General features: G+C 39.7%; 1 protein-coding gene across 2 annotated transcripts in view; it reads left to right on the forward strand.

The window, feature by feature from the left end:
- LOC113060583 (kinase D-interacting substrate of 220 kDa B-like) overlaps positions 1-2,402 on the forward strand; it is a 59,331-nt gene extending 56,929 nt beyond the window's left edge. Inside the window, exon 31 of one of the 2 annotated variants that reach the window (XM_026229610.1) lies at positions 2,082-2,402. The gene's annotated coding sequence lies outside the window, so the exon portion shown is untranslated. The remainder of the gene's footprint in view (positions 1-2,081) is intronic. The other variant, XM_026229609.1, reaches the window with a different exon arrangement.
- The last annotated feature ends 16,509 nt before the right edge of the window (positions 2,403-18,911 follow it).

The following is an 18,911-nucleotide window of genomic DNA, read 5'->3' on the forward strand; positions in this document are numbered from 1 at the left end:
CGCATATGCAAGAATGTGTCATTAGATGTGTGTGTTTGTGTGCTGAAATTCTATGTATTGCAGACAACACATACTCCATGACGATGTTTGGAATCATATGCTAACATGCTACTTTTAGTGTTCTCTGTAGTGTGTATATTACATTTGCCAAAATGTGCAGAATACAGCAAAGCACACCAAAAGTATATTGTATGCCATATTGCAACAAACCCTATTCGACCTTTCATTTCCAGTGCGACAAATGAACAAAAGCTGTACATTTTGACATATTATTCATTTTTATTTTGACTCATTATTGGAACAGACTGCAAAATGACATTTTTACTGAAATTTTGATTGAAAATGCAAATTAGAGCTGTAAATTTTGATTTATTCACTTGTATTTTGAATAATTATTGGATCAGTCTGAAGGGTTAATCATAGTTAATCATTTGACACTCACTGTTTGTCAATTCTATTATTATTATTATTATTATTATTATTTAAATATGCAAGTATTTATGTGTATGTGTGTGTGTGTGTGTGTGTATAAATCCGATAGATGTTATTTCTAATGTTTTTTTTTAATAATTTTTTAAAAATATATATTTTTTTAATTATCTTTTTTTTTTCCATGTGATGCAATAGCAGTTTAGGTTGACACATTGTACAACTATTTGATATTTATGTTTGTTAAAAAAAAATCAACCAAATAATTTTAGAATAAATCTATTTAAATCTCTCTCTCTCTAAACATATATTTTAAAAAAGTAATTTTTAGGCTGTGTACACTCACAGGTATTTAAAGTGTAAGGAAAATATGTTTGTACTTTGTACTTAATGGTTACATCACATTAATATTATTATTATTTGTTTTTGTAAAGTGTGTATTATGCTGTATTTGGTTAATGGTAAGTAGTATTACTTTCATAGTCTTTCAGGCAAATTGTGGAGTCTACAGGTGCTTGGAACTACTTTTCCTACTCATCTGGTTAGATTCTGCTGGCTGTCATTTTTCTCAACATACATATAAGATCTCACAAACACATCTTATGTTTTCTAACTCTAGAATACTACCTAAAATAATCATTAAAAGTGATGTTGTTCTCTCAAGTCCAGCTGTAAGCACTATACCGCAGGACAATCGGAGGGTTTGCGTATGGACCACACAGGGGAATATGATTGCAGTGCAGTGCTTTGGTTAGATAAGATGGCACCTGGCCTGGCATGGACAGGTCACATGTTTCTTCTTAGAATCGCTAGAGATGAAAAATGTGAGTGAGTGAGAGAGTGTTCATTGTCCAAAAAAGAGAGCATGAATTGTACGCCCACAGCCCACAACAATGAAATCCCTAAACAAAGCAGCCAGGTGGTCAGTGCAGGTGGCCCAAACCTATAACTCAATAGGCTCAGTTTGATTACATCGCATTGTAAAACTTGTTTGGAAAAGCCATGAAACATGATAATACAGTAATAGAAATTCACCCTCATGTTTCATAAGTTATTTCAACATTTAGTTGCACAGACACACTGAAGCCATTTGAGATCTTCAGAAAATCTGTTTTGAACTACAAGCTTGTGGCCAACTGCATGCATTTAAATTGCAGACAGTGCAGAAGGACACAATAGAGAACACACCAGGCTTTTGGGCCATTGCCTATTCAGAGTATCTTAATAGGACAAGTCTCTGATCTTACCTTTTGTTAAATGTAGTTTTTAGTGATGGGTGTTCTGTATTAATTTCAATAACTCTTTATCTAACATTGTGTTACACATTACATGGACCTACCATAGTAATAACAGTAAATTATGCATAATTACATGCAGTAACCCTAATCCTAACACTAAAGTATATGTGGTTCATTAATATTGTTTTCCTATCCTAAGAAATATTTACCAGAATAAAGTCTGACAGCTTCCTAAAGGGGAAATTGTATTTTTAATTAATTTTTTTTTATTGCAATTCATATTCTCATGAATACATTTTTAATCTTCTCAGTCCTCTCAATTACTATAAAGTTCTGAACACTTTATATAACTACATTAGAAATGGAAAAATGTTGTTTAAAATGGACTTACATGAAGTTTCTCTTTTCGCACAGTAGGACCCTGTTTGTCGTGCAGACTACAGTCACCTGTTAGTCCGGTCAGTGGCACGTGGAGCTGAGAGTTTGGACAGTGGGCCGCTCAGGCTGTGTGTAATGGCTGAGCTCCTGGGATTCCCGCAGCGTCTGTGAGGGTAACGGACCTCCTGCCCTCCAGTTCAGTCCAGCCTGAGCGGCAGACTGCAAGGAGAGGGCAGATGGGCCGAGGATCAAGCCCTACAGTCTTGTCAACTGTCTCTCTCTCTCCTTTTATCTGTTTGTCCTGTTCTTATGTCAAACCTGTTCTGAAATGTGCAGATTAAAAGGGTTTTTAAATGAGTTTTATTTCTTTGAAAACTTTACATTGCATTTCCCATTGAATATACTGGAGGCTTCCAGCTGGGGGTAAATGCACCTCTCATGCTTTCCTGAGAGAAATGAATATATCCCATTACAGATAGCACAAATGACGTTTTCGCCTTTTATTCTGTTGCCCCCTTCCCTCGTCCTAGCAGAAACTTGGTCAGTGGTGTCATTACTGTAAATCAAAAGCCTCTTTGGCATTATCTAGTTCCCCTTCTGGCTCTGTAGGTTAGAACAGATGTTGGAAAAGAGGACAAAATTGAACTCCCCCCACAGAGAGAAGCTTTTCTTGCCATCGCTAATAGAGACTCCTTGAAATGCTAATGTCCACAGTGAATGTGGCCCAGGCTTGCATAGAGATGGTGGGAATACACTCTGATCCCAGCAAACCCCCTTTTGTCATAAGACCACTGAAAATACCCCGATGAGAGGAAAATATTTGAGCAAAGAATCACAAAAGAGCAAGGAAACATTACCTTAAATCTGCCCTACACATGGAGTACGGCTGTGTGCAGGAATCCCATCAACCCACATCTTCGATAGTACACCACAAAACATTAATATTATAGACACGTCACTGTGTAATATTGTAGTGATATTAGCTTATAACAATAATAACAATAATGTATAATAATAATGCAAAACTATAATTTAGTTTTTTAAAGGGAAAATTCACCCAAAAATCACCACCCCAAAAAGTGTTAGCTTTAGTCCAATTATTGTTATTAGAACTCCCTATAGTCAAGCTAATAATTACCACCTATTAACGTCACAACAACTACTTAGTCTCTAATGCCGCGTTTCCACAGAAATTACCCGGAACATTTGTACCAGGAACCTTTTTTTCCCAGGAACTTTTTTCCCCCCAGACCTGGAACTTCCTGTGTTTCCACCGCGGTGTAAAGAACCGGGAAGATTAGGCAAATAGACTGGTGACGTAGGTCTGCGCGCGTTTCTCAGTACAAAGTACGCTGATTTTGGACGTGCATCCTCGGTAGTTCAGACTTTGCACATTTGTCTCGGGAGTGTAATGTAAATCTGTAAACAACACTGTACTTGATAACTTCAGTCAGCCTGCCTTGGCTACTGCAATTTTCCTCACTGTACATTTACAATAAAGCGAAATAGGATATCAAATACCACTGCCTCCTTTCGTTTTCATTTAAACATAATAACAGCTGCAGATGTACTTAGTTCAGGGATATGTGTATAAAGCCATTACAATGAAATGAAATATCATATAGATTTGCCTTTTTTATTTTCATTTTAACATATAGAGAAATTGAATACAGATCAAAGAAAACCTGTTAGATTTACCCTGCAGCTGAATTATATTTTATGTTTAACCACTAAAGAGACATCAGAGCCAGCGGCACATATCAGAAAGTCTAGCCGAGGTGAGGCTACTCTCTGCGGATACATGAGGACTGAGCTCCCGCTGATCACGTGGAGCTCACCGTCTACGAGATCGGCGAAACACATTTTTAAATAGGCGCTGTCTTTATAAATAAACCATAGATTTGAGTTTTAAACAACTACATTCTCCCCTGAAATATTTTTAAAATTTAATTTCAAAACACAATAACAGTAAAAATTTTAAAATGTTGATCTGAATAAATTGTGGTTGAACTCAACCAATGCTGTGTGAACTCAACCAATCAGGATGTTTAGTGCCCAAGTCCCGCCCCCGAAAGTTCTGTAACTTTGAAAAAGTACCACCTCGCCAGCAGGGACTTTCTGAGGGGCATTTTTTTTTTACCCGGAACTTTATTTAGTTCCTGGTTCCTGCGGTGGAAACACACCGAGTACCAGGCCAAAGTCCCTAGTTCCTGGGTAAAGTTCCTGCGGTGGAAACGGTGCATTACAATGCTTGCAGCCAGAAAAACCCTGGTAACATTCAAAATCTCCCTAGCATCCACTCAGAACATCCTAACAGCAACCTAGGAAAACCCTGTCCTAGCAACCACAAAGCGAAACCTTAGCAACCTCTTAAAACTCCCCAGTAACCACTCAGAACACTGGCGATCTCTTAGAACTCCCTAACAACCAGCGATGTCCTAGTAACAACTTAGAACAACGTCTCTAATAGCTAGAAAACCCCTAGTAACATTCTAAATCTCATTAGCAACCACCCAAAACATCCCAACAATGCCTCTAGCAAAGCCCTAGTAACATTCTGAATCTCCCTAGCAGCCACCCAAAATATCCTAGGAGCAAACAATGCCCTATAAAACCAACACCATAGGAAGCACGTAGCAATGCCCTAGCAACTACCCAAAACACCAGTTTGGTACTACACCTAACAACTAAATAGAACACCATAACAAAACCTCTATCAGCAAGCAAAGAAAGAGTAACATTCTAAATCTCACTATAACCAGCCAGAACATCTTAGCAGCAACAATGTCCTTAGCTGGAGTTGCTAGGGGTTTACTAGTATTAGAAGCGTTGTTAGACTGTTTTAGGTTGTTGCTAGGATGTTCTGAGTGGTTGCTAGAGAGATTTTGAATGTTACTCAGGCTTTTTTTTACTTTAGTTTTTGCCTAAATGTGTAACTTTTAACTTGAGCAAACAAAAAGTCACTGGTTCTCACATGAAAGCCTCTTATTTTCCAGAAATGTAAGTTAAACACGACACGGTAATTTTTGCTTTCTTAACATTGTTTTTTTTTTTTAAAGCATTTAATCCCCCCCCCCACCTCTCATTATTTCACACTTGTTTTTCTCCACACTGACACCCTTTCTCTTTAGCACAGATTTGTTTCTCTCTCACTCACACAGACGCGCTGGTGTCCCCAGCAGCAGCTGGTGGAGGGAGTTGAGCAGAGCCCTTCTAAAGCCCTGCTGCAGAGGCCATGTGGACACTTTAAAGCTCTTCTCTGCAGCCTGTGAAGTTGTTAAGGAGCTCTGCAACACTGGCGACTGGCGCTGTGAATTTGATGCCAGCTGTAGCGCACAGCCCCCTCCTTCTGTTTCTGTCTCTTTTCTTTCATTCTATCTATCACTGCGCTCTCTGTGGTAATAGACGTCCCCTCGCACTTCTGTTGTGGCCAGCCGGACACAGGATTTGCACGGCTCTGTTTATGTGTAATAGTGAAGCCCATCTGGCTACAGGAGGGATTTTTACCTGCGCTCAGTACTGAGAACTGTTCTTGCAGAGCAGACACAGTGGACACTTTACACCTGGAATGAACGTGTGATTTGTGTCTGGCCAGTATGGAATTTTTCGTCAGAATTGCACGATATAAACTAGCAGTTGCAAGAAAAATTGCGAAATATAAACGAGCAGTTCTGAGGAAAGAAATCATAATTGCGAGATTATATCTTGGGGGGGGGGGGGAAATTTTGTGAGAAAAGTCAGAATTGTGAAATAAAGAGTCGTAATTTAATTTCTTGATTTTTTTTCTTTCTTTTTCTTTTTTTATTCATTGGTGGAAAAGCTTTGTAAAGGATACCATGATATCCCTTATCTTTTCCTTTAAATGCACCTTAAATGCAACCAAATGCTTATGAGAAAAGAGACAAAATCATGGGATATAGTTCATTAAACCCAGTATCTGTTGTCTTTATTTTTACATTTGAGAGTAGAATAAAAATAAAAGACAACGAAAATGCATTAGCATACAGCTTCATCAAATGTGGTCAGGAACTGTTCTTGACCATCTCAAAATGTGGTTTGATTGATCCAATCACACTGCATCTTGGGTGTATTTAAACCTGTCTTTTCATGTGGTCAGGTGCTGTTCGATTGTGATCTGATCACCTTATGCATGTTAATGACAGGTGTAAAGGGGGCCTTTGAGACCAGAGTTGTGGTTAGCGAACACAATATATGATGTTTGATCTGGTGTTTATGCCGAGACTCCACCATTATTACTCAGTACAAGTGAAATATATCACTATCATATGATCCTTTGTTTCATACTGAATAAGATCAAAGACATGAATTTGAATGAGCAGATGCAGCATGATTCTTCCATATCAATTGTCATGTTCTAGATACACCAGGATTGTCAGTCAATAAAGTCAAACACACAATATGAGACAGAAGCTCATCTCCATGGCAGGGTTTAAAAAGATAGTCTACCCGGAAATAAAAATCCTGTCACAAATGTACTCACCTTCATGTTTCTTTTTTCTGCAGAACACAAAAGTAGATAATAGGAAGAATGTGTCAACCTTTTATTTTTATTTTTTGCCTAAACAATGAAAGTCAATGCAGAAAAAACAAACAAACAAAAAAACACAATGGGCCAAAATATCTTCATTTTTGTTTTGCAGATGACAGAAAGTTATACAGGTTTGAAAAGAAAAGTCAGTAAATGATTTTTCATTCAGAATTTTCCATTTTACATATAGCTCTGCATATGAATTAATAATTAATTCATTTAATTATTAGAATTATTTATATAACAATGCGAGGAAACAAAACATGGCCATTAATAAGTCATGGGGATAAATGAATAGAATCTTGCCATAGTCTAACAAAACCAAGAGAATGAATTATCAAGTCAAATTAAATAAAACGATGGAACAAATTTATAAGTCATGGGAACAAAGTAAAAAGTTGAGGGAACAAAAAAGTTGCGGGAGACTCACTGCATGTCATGTTTGAGTCTCCATACTTAAATAATAACATTATTTATCAGGTAAATAATTATGTGATTATTTAACTTAATGGCTCTGGGGGTAAACTTTAAAGCTCTTCTATGCAGCCTGTGAAGTTGTTAAGGAGCTCTGCAACACTGGCGACTGGCACTGTGAATTTGATGCCAGCTGTAGCGTACAGCCCCCTCCCGTCTTTTTTCTTTCATTCTATCTATCACTACACTCTCTGTGGTAATAGACGTCCCCTCGCACTTCTGTTGTGGCCAACCGGACACAGGATTTGCACGGCTCTGTTTATGTGTAATAGTGAAGCCCATCTGGCTACAGGAGGGATTTTTAACTTGGCTCAGTACTGAGAACTGTTCTTGCAGAGCAGACACAGTGGCCACTTTACACCTGGAATGAACGTGTGATTTGTGTCTGGCCTGTATGAAATTTTTCGGCAGAATTGCACGATATAAACTAGCAGTTGCAAGAAAAATTGTGAAATATAAATGAGCAGTTCTGGGAAACGAAGTCATAATTGCAAGATTAGATTCTTGGGGAAATTTTATTTTTTTGTGAGAAAATAAGTCAGAATTGTGAAATAAAAAGTAGTAATTTAATTTCTTGCCATAGTCTAACAAAATCAAAGAGAATTAATTATAAAGTCGAATTAAATAAAACAATGGAACAAATTTATAAGCCATAGGAACCAAGTAAAATGTTGTGGGAACAAAAAAGTTGCAGGAGACAACCTGCATGTGAAGTGAGGTGAAGTGACATATAGCCAAGTATGGTGACCCATACTCAGAATTCGGGCTCTGTATTTAACCCATCCAAAGTACACACACACACTGTGAACACACACACAGTGAACACACACCCAGAGCAGTGGGCAGCCATTTATGCTGCGGTGCCCGGGGAGCAGTTGGGGGTTCAGTGCCTTGCTCAAGGGCACCTCAGTTGTGGTATTGCCGGCCCGGGACTCGAACCCACAACATTAGGGTTAGGAGTCATACTCTCCATACTTAAATAATAACATTATTTATCACATAAATAATTATGTTATTATTTAACTTAATGGCTCTGGGGGTAAATAAAGGCCTCCTAAAGCGAAACAATGTGTTTCTGTAAGAAAAATAGACATATTTAAAACTTTACAAATTGTAATCTCTAGTCAGTCATATGCGTGTACTTGAGAGAGGGCTTTCTGGTGGGTGACATGAATGTAGATGTACTGTAGCCGTAATATCGAGATGACAACACGTGACGCTCTACTTAGAGCTGTTCACACTTCACACCCTTGGACTCTAATCTATTACACTATTAATGCCTAAACATAGTGCCTAATAAATCAGAGGTGGTCAGGTGGTAGTGGTACAAGGACGTGAATGCTTTTTACAAGTTAAAATTTCGTAATCACTGTAATTCTGATATGGTGTGAACACACCTTGTTTAAAAAGAGACTGCAGATCAACAGCAACATAAAATCCCGCTCGAACCCTCTGGTGTCCAGGATGGATGAAACAGTCATTTCACTAGTTCACGCTTACATATAATTAGCTGAGGTATGGTATGCGTATGTGGCGTGCTCGGGAATGGCCCGAACCTAGAGTACCCCCCCTTTCACTGTCTATTTATAAAGTGAACTCGAAGTGAGGAGATGGGGTGGAGGAGGCATGCTGATAAACCGTCAATGGATAGAGGTAAGTCAGCAATATTTATACTATGAGATTGATTACTTAATTATGGTCCACCTGTGTTGGTTAGGCTAAGTATCTGACGCGCTCCTCCTGAATCTTATTAATAAATTACATTTCACTAGTTCACGCTTACATATAATTAGCTGAGGTATGGTATGCGTATTTGGCGTGCTGTCCGGGGAAGGGCTCCGGGCTCGGGAATGGCCCGAACCTAGAGTACCCCCCAAAAAGGCAAATGTACAAGAGGACAGCTGCTGGTTTAAAGAGTGCCCCCCCCCAAAAAGCATAGAGTACTGGCAGGGGCTGATTTGGTTTCTGAGAAGTCGTCTCATTTGCAGGCTGGAAGGGCCTACGTACTCCGGAGGGAGCGACTTGGGCGTTGGGAGAGTAGGCCCTACCGGCTGCAGCTAGTGAACTAAGTTGTTGTTGGCGCCCGGTCGGTAGGGCTCGAGCCGATGCTCATATGGAGCTTTTGGCATTGGAACGGTGAGCCCTACCGGCTGATGAGGAGGAGCAGCGCGGTTGTGGTGCCCGACCAGGAGGACCCGAGTTGCGTCGACTGGAATAGGTCATGGTGTCGGCGTACGGGCCCTACTGGCTGACAGCCCCTGCTATTCAGTGGGTGAAGGGCCTAATGCTGACTGAGAGGGCCCATGAAGCCTCTGACAGGAGATTGAGACTCAGGATGACGGACGTCTGGGTCCTCTCGGTTTGGCAGATAAAAAGCTTTGGGCTGGCCGACAAGGAGGACTCTGGCGACATCCGAAGGGAGATCCCGACTCACGGCATCGGATGGATGAGACTCACTTGCGGCCGGCAAGCATAAGCCCGACCGGGAGAACTCTCGCCAGGCGTCTGAAGGGAGCACACGCATCAGATGGGTAAGCCTCGCCGGACGGGGAGAGTGGAAAGGAAAACCCGGCTGGGAGGACTCTCGCAGCATCCGATGGGGCATTAAACTCAGAACATCGAACCCTGACTCCATGCATTGGATGGGTAAACCTCTCCGTACGTAAGACAGAATGGCAAAAGGGTAGCCGGGGGCTTTCGCCTACGTCCGAAGGGAGTGTGAGCTCCTGGTAATGAACGGGTAAGCCTTGCTGGCCGCACAATGGAAAAGGTGAGGTTGTCTGGCCGGGAGGCTCTCGTCAGCATCCGATGGGAGCTCGAGCTCCTGGCATCGAAGAGAGAAGCCTTGCCGGCCATAAGATAGAAAAAGGTAAGGTTATCTGGCCGGGAGGCTATGGCCGGCATCCGGTGTTTTTTTTTTTTGTTTTTTTTTATATATTTTTATTTATTTATTTATTTTATAGGTAAGTGTCGCTGACTGAAAATTATATTTTTTTTGGTTAATCGGGCTTTTTAATTGGGTAATCTTCGCTGGTGGTCGGATGGAAAGTCCAAGATTGCTTAAGCGGGAAAGCATCTGACAGGAGTTTAATACTCACGATGTCATACGAGTAAGCTTTGCTGATAGTTGAACGGAGAAGGCAAAGGTTGGCTCAACCGGGAGCACTCTTGCAGCACCTGACAGGGAGTTCGATACTAAGGAGGTTGTCTACGAGGATAGACGCTGTGAGGCTTATTTGAATAATTGTTTAGCAAATCCAATGAGCTGCTTCCGATAATGAGTCCGAAAAATCTTGGTGCAGTCATTGTATTCGAAATTAAGCGTACAAAAATAGATTGGATTTCCTGTGCCAGTGTACCCCAAATAGGTGCCATGTATCGGCGATGCGGATTGTTGTCGAATCGTCATATTGTCAGCACGTGAGATCGATGGTACATATCGACAATGTAATCGTGCATGGGTGGAGTAAGAGAAAAATTCTTTATACTTGTCTGGGCTTACTATTTGCCATTTTAACCATGCAGGTGCACGAAAAGAGCCTATGGAATCACCAATAACCGAAAAATGTACTTTCGGACGTACTGATAAACTGGCATTAAATATAAAATACTATATTTAAAACTTCTAGTTCATGTAGTCGGCACTACTGTCATCTCGTTTGTCCTGTGAATTTTTTTTAATTATTTTTTTTATTTTATTATAAAAAAATTTTTTTTACGATAGTAGATTCCATTTTAAGTCTAATGATTTAACCCTAATATGGACGTAAACGAATGCCTTAAATATAAGGTATTCAAAAACCGGTAAGTTCATATATTTGGAGTGAGTTCGGTTGAAATGATGTCTTGGTTGTACGCGCTCCAGACCACAAGCCTCATGATGGGACCGACGCACCGCCCCTGAAACCAGAATGAGATGCGTTCTAACGTAACTGTGGCATTAAACTCTGTTAGTGAGAGCTCCTTTAAAATATGGCACGTATCGGATTACCTGTTAAAGTACGATGGAATACCTTATATCTGCAAACCATGTATGTCTATTTGTGGATGGAGACTTCTTTGCCACCTACGGGCTCACATCATCCTTTGAGAGCACGGGCGAGCGTGAAGTGCAGTGCTGAGATGAGATAACAGAGCGGTTTGAAAGCCGAATTATGGTAGGCCGCCTAATAATTATGATAAAAAACATTGGTTGGAGAATGGGCCTAATATCATCTTGGCTATTTGCGATACATGATGCTATCAACCGCAACCTAGGATCCATGGCATACCTTCAAGCGGAGGTGATATGGGTTATTTTTTTTATTTTTATTTTTTTTTTGTGTGTGTGAACAGACGCTGCTTCAGCAGTGGGGAGGTATAGGAAAGGCTCCTGCGGGAGCAGTCACTGCTGCGGCAGTGAGGAGGTACAGGAAAGGCTCCTGCGGGAGCAGTCACTGCTGCGGCAGGGAGGAGGTACAGGAAAGGCTCCTGCGGGAGCAGACACTGCTGCGGCAGTGAGGAGGTACAGGAAAGGCTACTTGCTTCGGCTGCTGTAGATGTTGGCTGTGGGAAGAGTAAAAAAGGATTAGTAACATTTGATGGGCAAGCTAAAAATGAATGGGTAGCCTACTGTGTTACCAGCTTAGCAATTGGTTGCCTGATTTGACAATTCCTCAAGCCTTGTCCACATTATTATGTTCCTGTTGGAAAAGCATCTTTCCTCTCATTTGGCCTCCGGGCTCTTTAGACAGTCTCCAGAGCGGATACGTTTGAAACACTGTTTTTTTTTTTTTTTGTATTACGGTCCTTAAAAGGCAACAGTAATTTTTCTCACACTTGCTATCCTGCGTCAAACCACGAGGGCAGATGTGTTTTAGATGAATTTTGAGTGATCACGCCGTTGAATGGTGAAATAGGTCCCTAAATGATTTGGTCCTACCAGAAAACTTTCATGGAGATTAAAATGTAAAATTAAATTAAGCATTTAGCAGACGCTTTTATCCAGAGATTTACCAGGAATTTTTATATATTTTTTTTATATCATGGAACTTATGTCTGTATCATTTCAGTGAGGTTTAAACGTGCTAGTAATGCCTTGGCTTCGTGGTTAAAGGTGGCATCATCATCCGACGGAACGTTGTATCTGTAGTACAAATCTATGCGTAATGCACCTTTACGCTGGTTTGCCAAAACCGCCATAAAACACTAGTAGAAGAAGACGGAACTGCGTCATGACGTCGTTTAACAAACTTTAGCCGCGAACCTGCTTTTAGATGCAACACTTTGGATGCCAACTGCCATAAAAATCCAATGAAGTAAAAGAAGAACCTGTTGTTAGCGTCTTTGCCTGAAAATTTATTGGTTAACGTCGCGCGTTCTGAGCCACTAGAGGAAGTGGCCTCAAACTGCCACTCGGCCGGAACTCCGGGGTGAAAGGCTGAGCCGTGGTCAGAACTGGGGTTCGGTGCAGGCTGGTTGGGTTCTTTCTGCTGCAATCCAGCGCTCGAGGAGAGCTCGGTCTCGGGCGGCACGATCGTTGTTTCGAGCGAGGCGAGCTCGGAGCTTGCACGGTCTATTGGCCATGATGTGTGGCTTGGCAAGGAGAGCAGCTGTCACGATGACGCTTAATGCTGCTCAACGGCCGTGTTTGGCTGGGTACGAATGATCGCAGGTCTTATAAATCCCCTGTGTAGCTCTCTTTGTTGGTACGAAAATTGGGTCTGTGATAAGGTGACAGACGAAGCGAACCAGCATGCTGATAAACCGTCAATGGACAGAGGTAAGTCAGCAATATTTATACTATGGGATTAATTACTTGATTATGGTCCACCTGTGTTGGTTAGGCTAAGTATCTGACGCGCTCCTCCCGAATCTTATTAATAAATTACATTTCGTGTTTAGCAATAAATAATGGCCATTCCATAAAAATAATGCTTATTTCAAAAGAAATTTGAAGTAGACGTGATACACTGTTTTTTTTTTTTACAGTGTACAGAAGTGTATCGGAGTTTTATTGAAAGTGAATTTAAATAGCATTTTAAATAGCAAATCGTCAAAAAAATAAATAAATAAATAAATAAATAAATAAATAAATAAAACCCAAAACAACAACTCTGATGTGCCAAGCCTTGAGAACCGAGCTTCAGGTAATAATGCAGGAATATATTGACTCATAGATGTCATATACACTTAAGATGTCTTGAGGGTAAGTCATGAGGTAATTTTCACTTTTGGGTGAACTATCCCTTTAACAAAATGTTACAGTGAATTCACTTAAACCACAGAATCAATTCACAAAATGTGCCAACAATTAATAATTCATAGGAACAAATTATTTCTGGCCATGATATCTTTTTATTTTTTTACAGAATTTCAGATAAATTTATATTTGATTGAACGATCCCTTAAATTCTGCGACTAGTCTGTGTCAAAAGCCTCAGACTATAGCCAACCAATTTCATCCATGTTGTTTGTTGTCAAGAATCAACTCTCTGGTTAGAATGTGTGCTTAAAAACATAGTGTTGCAGCATAGCATGCAGAAAAGTGTTGATAACTCAACCGAATACAATAAATTTTGTGGTCAAGATGGCTAGCATATTAGTGTGCGCTAGCCTGTAGACATAGCCTTCACTACAAAAAAAAAAAAGTGACCAAATTTAGCTGCTTTTTCTGATTGGATAATGAATTCACTAACCAAAATAGTTACTGTCTATCCAATCATGATAAAGGTGTGGGTCAACATGATTTCAGATGTATTCTTGGGTAGAAACACTCTCATTAGCTCTCTCATAGCTCACAGTTCACGTTCGCAATCAAGTCAGCACACAGCTGTTTGCACCTCTCATGTGCTGCTCATGTGGATGAGAGCATCTGACTGTGGCGATGCACACACCTGTGAGGGTGCCAGAGATACAGGCCTATCACTGCATCTCAAACCCATACATGTCATGTGGTGCGTGTACTCTTACCCTAATAAAGCACATGTGACACATGTACAGTACAACTGCCTGTGTCACTTGACAATCTGGCACCATGCAGATCTGACACTGCTCTCTCAAATCAAGCGATGGAAGCGTTCTCACTCCACCTGGCAGATATCGCATGTGTCACGCTCCTCCCTTTCCCTCTCCTCCAAACCTTTCTCCACTCTGTATGAAGAGACTATATGAGTGAAGGTGCTGTGGAAGAGGACGGGTGTCCATCTGTCTTGCAGGGAATAGCTTCCTGTTTCTTCTTCCTTCCTTTAGCCATATCAGCAGGGGACAAGCTGCTCCTCATAGTCCATGCCAGCAGTAACTTCATTACACTAGTCCAACCACATACCCACCACCCCTATATATATGGAATACCAGTAATCAATCTCTCTATATACATAATTTTATTGCAATACAATGCACAGTAAAGAGATGAATTTAACATATTTTGAGATCCCCATATAATGATATAGAGTCTAATTCCCTTAAAATCATTATGTCACCACACCCCAGAGGTTTGAGTGATTCTCTTTATCTGGAGGCCTTGGCACTTGGAACAAACAAACCCATTGTAACCATGCGGGACACTGATTGGCTCTATTTTTACATCTCCATGTGACTGATGTAGGCTGTTAGACATCCGGCGTCAGCACACACCTGTTCGCGGTGTTCATTCTGCGACTTGTTTGCACAGACAACATGAGAGATGACAGGGAAGCCTCCATCTCCACAGCCCTGCCATTCAGCAAAGCTCAACAGAACCAGTATTAAAGATAGTTTTCTCAATATGAAAATAAAAGCTTAAACCTCATGCTACTGTCTCTCAAAACTTGATGAATCAATCTATCCTGCTTATTTTTGATGTAAGAGCAAATGCCGCCGTTCTTTTTCCACTCAAATGTGTTAAGCCTTCAGTGTCTTCTGCTTTCATTTATTTTACCTGTTCAAAAACACTCCATTATATTGCTTGATATTGCAAATTGGTATTTATTACCACATTATTTATCATATTCGAAAACATTGGTTTGCATCACAGTTTTACTGTCTACTGTATTTAATTTTTCTAGTTATTTACCTGTTAGCAGCTAATGAATCTGAAGTCTGGCACATTCAAAGATAATAGCTTATTTTTGCATTGCAAAATAAGATAGCATAGCTATACAATATAAAGATTATATTATTATTATTTACTTAAACTAACTAATAAGCCACTTTTTGCAGTTCTCAGACTATTATGTGAATGAGAAATCTGTATTGTGTTCAAATCTAATGTGGCCTATATAGCATATTTGCTCTGATGAGTTGGGATGGTGATAATAATAATAATAATAATAATAATAATAATAGTTTTAATTTAATTTAATTTAATTTAATTTAATTTAATTTAATTTAATTTAATTTAATTTAATTTAATTTCTGTTATACCCAGAAGTATTCTATTCTTTATTAAATGGTGAGCTTACTCTTTTTATATCATGAATTAAAGATGGTAAAAAAAAAAAAAAAAAAAAAGTCTTTCTCCCAATACAACCAATGCACAAGCCCTTCTCCATGAAACAATATGACCGACCGTTACACTTGGTGGAAATATTTACATCACTCACTATATGCCAAGATGATGAGTTGGAGCATCCTGATCATTAGGGCTGTCATTCTGGGCAGGTGCACTCACTCTGAACGGAACCAGATAAAAACAGGCACTGCTGGATTAGGCAGACTAAGGTAGGATCATGTGCGCTAATAACTTATAAATGATCGTAATGACCATCTGTTCCCTAGTGGAGTGTTCACTCTCCGTGCAGCGTTTGGCAGACATGCTGGAAGCTCTGGTCTGATTCCTTTGAAAATGCCACTCGGTGGCTCCTTGCTGGGATGAGATAAGATCTGCATTTGAGTGAAATGGGAACCATACACCATAATGTTCTGGGTAAACACATATGCACTGCCTGCCACATATGCATGTACCATAATGCACTGCATGCCTTTATAAATCAGGACGAGGGTTTGTCCTGTCATATTAATCCATACTCATTTAGCTTTGCTTTTTGCTGTGCGCTTGATTGAAATTTGTACCCTGGATTTTTCCTCAGTGACATCTGCTGTTGCATATGAACCGATTACGCCTGTAGATTTTCAGTATGTCTGGTCGGAGAGTTTCCGTAGATGACAGCTACTCTTGCTAGGCAAGCAGCCCGGCTTTCCTTTTTAATCACCTCTAAACCACATTGGTCACAGTGGACACTCGGGTGCAAGTAAAAACCTCTGATGGTAGACTTAGAAGAACAAATGTTATCCGCAGTGTGTTTCTCTCTCTCTCTATGGCTCGCAGCAGATTAGTGGGCAGAAGCTGAGCAGATGGGTGCAGACCTCAGCATCCGAACACAGAGCAGGAGCTTTATAGTCCTTACTGTGCTGGATCGGAGAATGTGCCCTAATCTCAGCGTGGAAGAGCCGGAGATCCTAATACTAGACCCGCTTTGGCCGCTGCGCATTTAAAGACTACAGCGTAGTTGAGGCAAGGTCAAATACAGGCCCTACAGAAAAAAAAAATTCTCATAGCCTAACAAGTTAGGATTTTGGCTTAATTTTCTATTTCTAGAAAAAAAGGCAAAAATACTGCTACAAAAATGTATTCCTTTCTTTCTTTGTTTCCCTTTGTAGTGGAGAAGACCCCAGTACATAGTTAGAAAGTAATTTATTGGAGCACATTTTACAAGAAAATAAAAAATTTTGAGGTTTCCACACAGAAATTGTTAGTAGATGCCAGATAATTACAGAAAATGGCAACTGACACGTTAAATTAAATGTGAAATTAAGCCAACTTCAAAATGTATTTTTACAGTGTACACCATTTATTTATTTATTTTACATGGAAAAGAATATTCCAAAATTAATCAGAATTCCAATTACAGGATCCTGTGTCAGCAGCGTCACAAGTATTCTCGTAGCATAAAAAAAATAAAAAAATTAAAAAAAATAAATACTACTGTTGAACCACTGATGTTACATGGACACTCAACATTTCAGTTGCATTGCTGTCTACGGAGGATCAGAAAAGCTCTCGGATTTCATCAAAAATATATAAATTTTTGTTCCCAAGGTGAACGAAGGTCTTACGGGTATGGAAACGACATGATGACAGAATTTTCATTTATGGGTGAACTATCTCATTAAAATACACTACATTCATTTTTTTTTTTAGTTTGTTCTTTGAAACATTTAAAACCTTGCAAGATAAGCTCCCCCGAAATCAAAAGCATTTGAAATTTGAATGGAAGCTTTTTGGACAGATACTAGGCTACAGTTACAAATTTGATTTTCCTATACACCTATGTCTGCAAAAAGAAGTCATTTTAACATATTTCAACATGAAATGTTACATATTTTTCCAAAACCAGCCATTGCTTTTCTTGTTTATATTACAGTTCTATACACTAATACACACCAACAAACATCTCCTTTCTTCATTCTTTTTTCCAAAGCTGAAAAATGAAATGAAAAGAAGTAATTGCAATCTGCTGACTATATGAAAGAGCAACATCTGAGCAATAAAATGTTCCAGTGGGTGCACATAAGCTGTTAGTGTTACTGTAGGACTGTGTTTAGGGAGTGTTAGTGATCATGTTGGAGCAGGCGTATGGTGGCCAGATCTTCCTCTGGGAGATGAGTGTGTCAACTTCTGCCCACATAACCTGCTGTCTTTGTCGTGTCTGTTGAGCTGGTGTCATCTGTGTCTCTTTCTCTCACTTTCTGTGGTTGTTGTGTGCTTAAACGCAGATGTTTCTTTATGAGTCCACTGCAGATCATTGGACTGAAATGACTGCATGGTAAAAAGGTTATGAGATGCACAGAAAACCGTGTCCGTCAGTGTTTGCCGGTTTCCATGTGATGCATGAAAATATATGCATCTTCCGTAAGGACGGCTGCTTCACCGGCATCCCATTGGCTCCCTGTATATCTCTTCATTATCACTGATCACTCAATCACTCACAGTCGTCCAACCTCTCAGCATGTGGCTGGCTGTAGTTTGTCATCATTTCCATACTGAGCCGCACGACTGCTTGCTAGACAGAAGCCTACCTCCTCCGAGTAGCTTCCTGGTTACATCTGTGGGCTTGTTGAAGAGGATCAGACAATGATGAACTAATGAGTGTTAATTAGCATGCTCATTGGGGCTGCTCTTCTGAGAGGACAGGGGTGGAGCAGGGTCAGAGAAGGGACGTTGCTGTGGAAATCACTGCCAATTACAATTAAATTTGTTTACTTGTTCAATGTCTTTTTGTACACAATTCGTGGGTTAGTTTAACCAGAAGTTGGTTAAATGACCATGATGTTGGTGTGCTTGACTGGCCAGCAAACTCACCAGACCTGAACCCCAGAGAGAATCCATGGGATATTGTCAAGAGGAAAATGAGAAACAAGAGACAAAACAATGCAGATGAGCTGAAGACCACTCAGCAGTGCCACAAACTGATCACATCCATCCATGCCACACTGAATTGAGGCATTAATTAAAGCAAAAAGAGTCCCTAACAAGTGTTGAGTACATGTAAATGAACATAGATTCCAGAAGGCCAAAAATTATATATATATATATATATATATATATATATATATATATATATATATATATATATATATATATATAAAGATTTACATCTTTTTTTTCTAATTTTTTTTGAATAAAGAAATTCTTCAATAACTGACACTTGTTCAAATGTTCATTTTTGTAGAAACTATATTTATAGCATAAATAAACAAAAATTTAAAAGTGGAAAAAAGTGAGAAGTTAGTACATCCCTATATTTGTCCCAACAATAAGTGTCTAAAATTAGAATCAGATGCACCAATCGCAAAAAATCAAGTGCAAATCCATGAAAGATGAA

Source organism: Carassius auratus, chromosome 42, assembly GCF_003368295.1.
Source record: "Carassius auratus strain Wakin chromosome 42, ASM336829v1, whole genome shotgun sequence".
In the NCBI taxonomy this organism is placed as follows: Eukaryota; Metazoa; Chordata; class Actinopteri; order Cypriniformes; family Cyprinidae; genus Carassius; species Carassius auratus.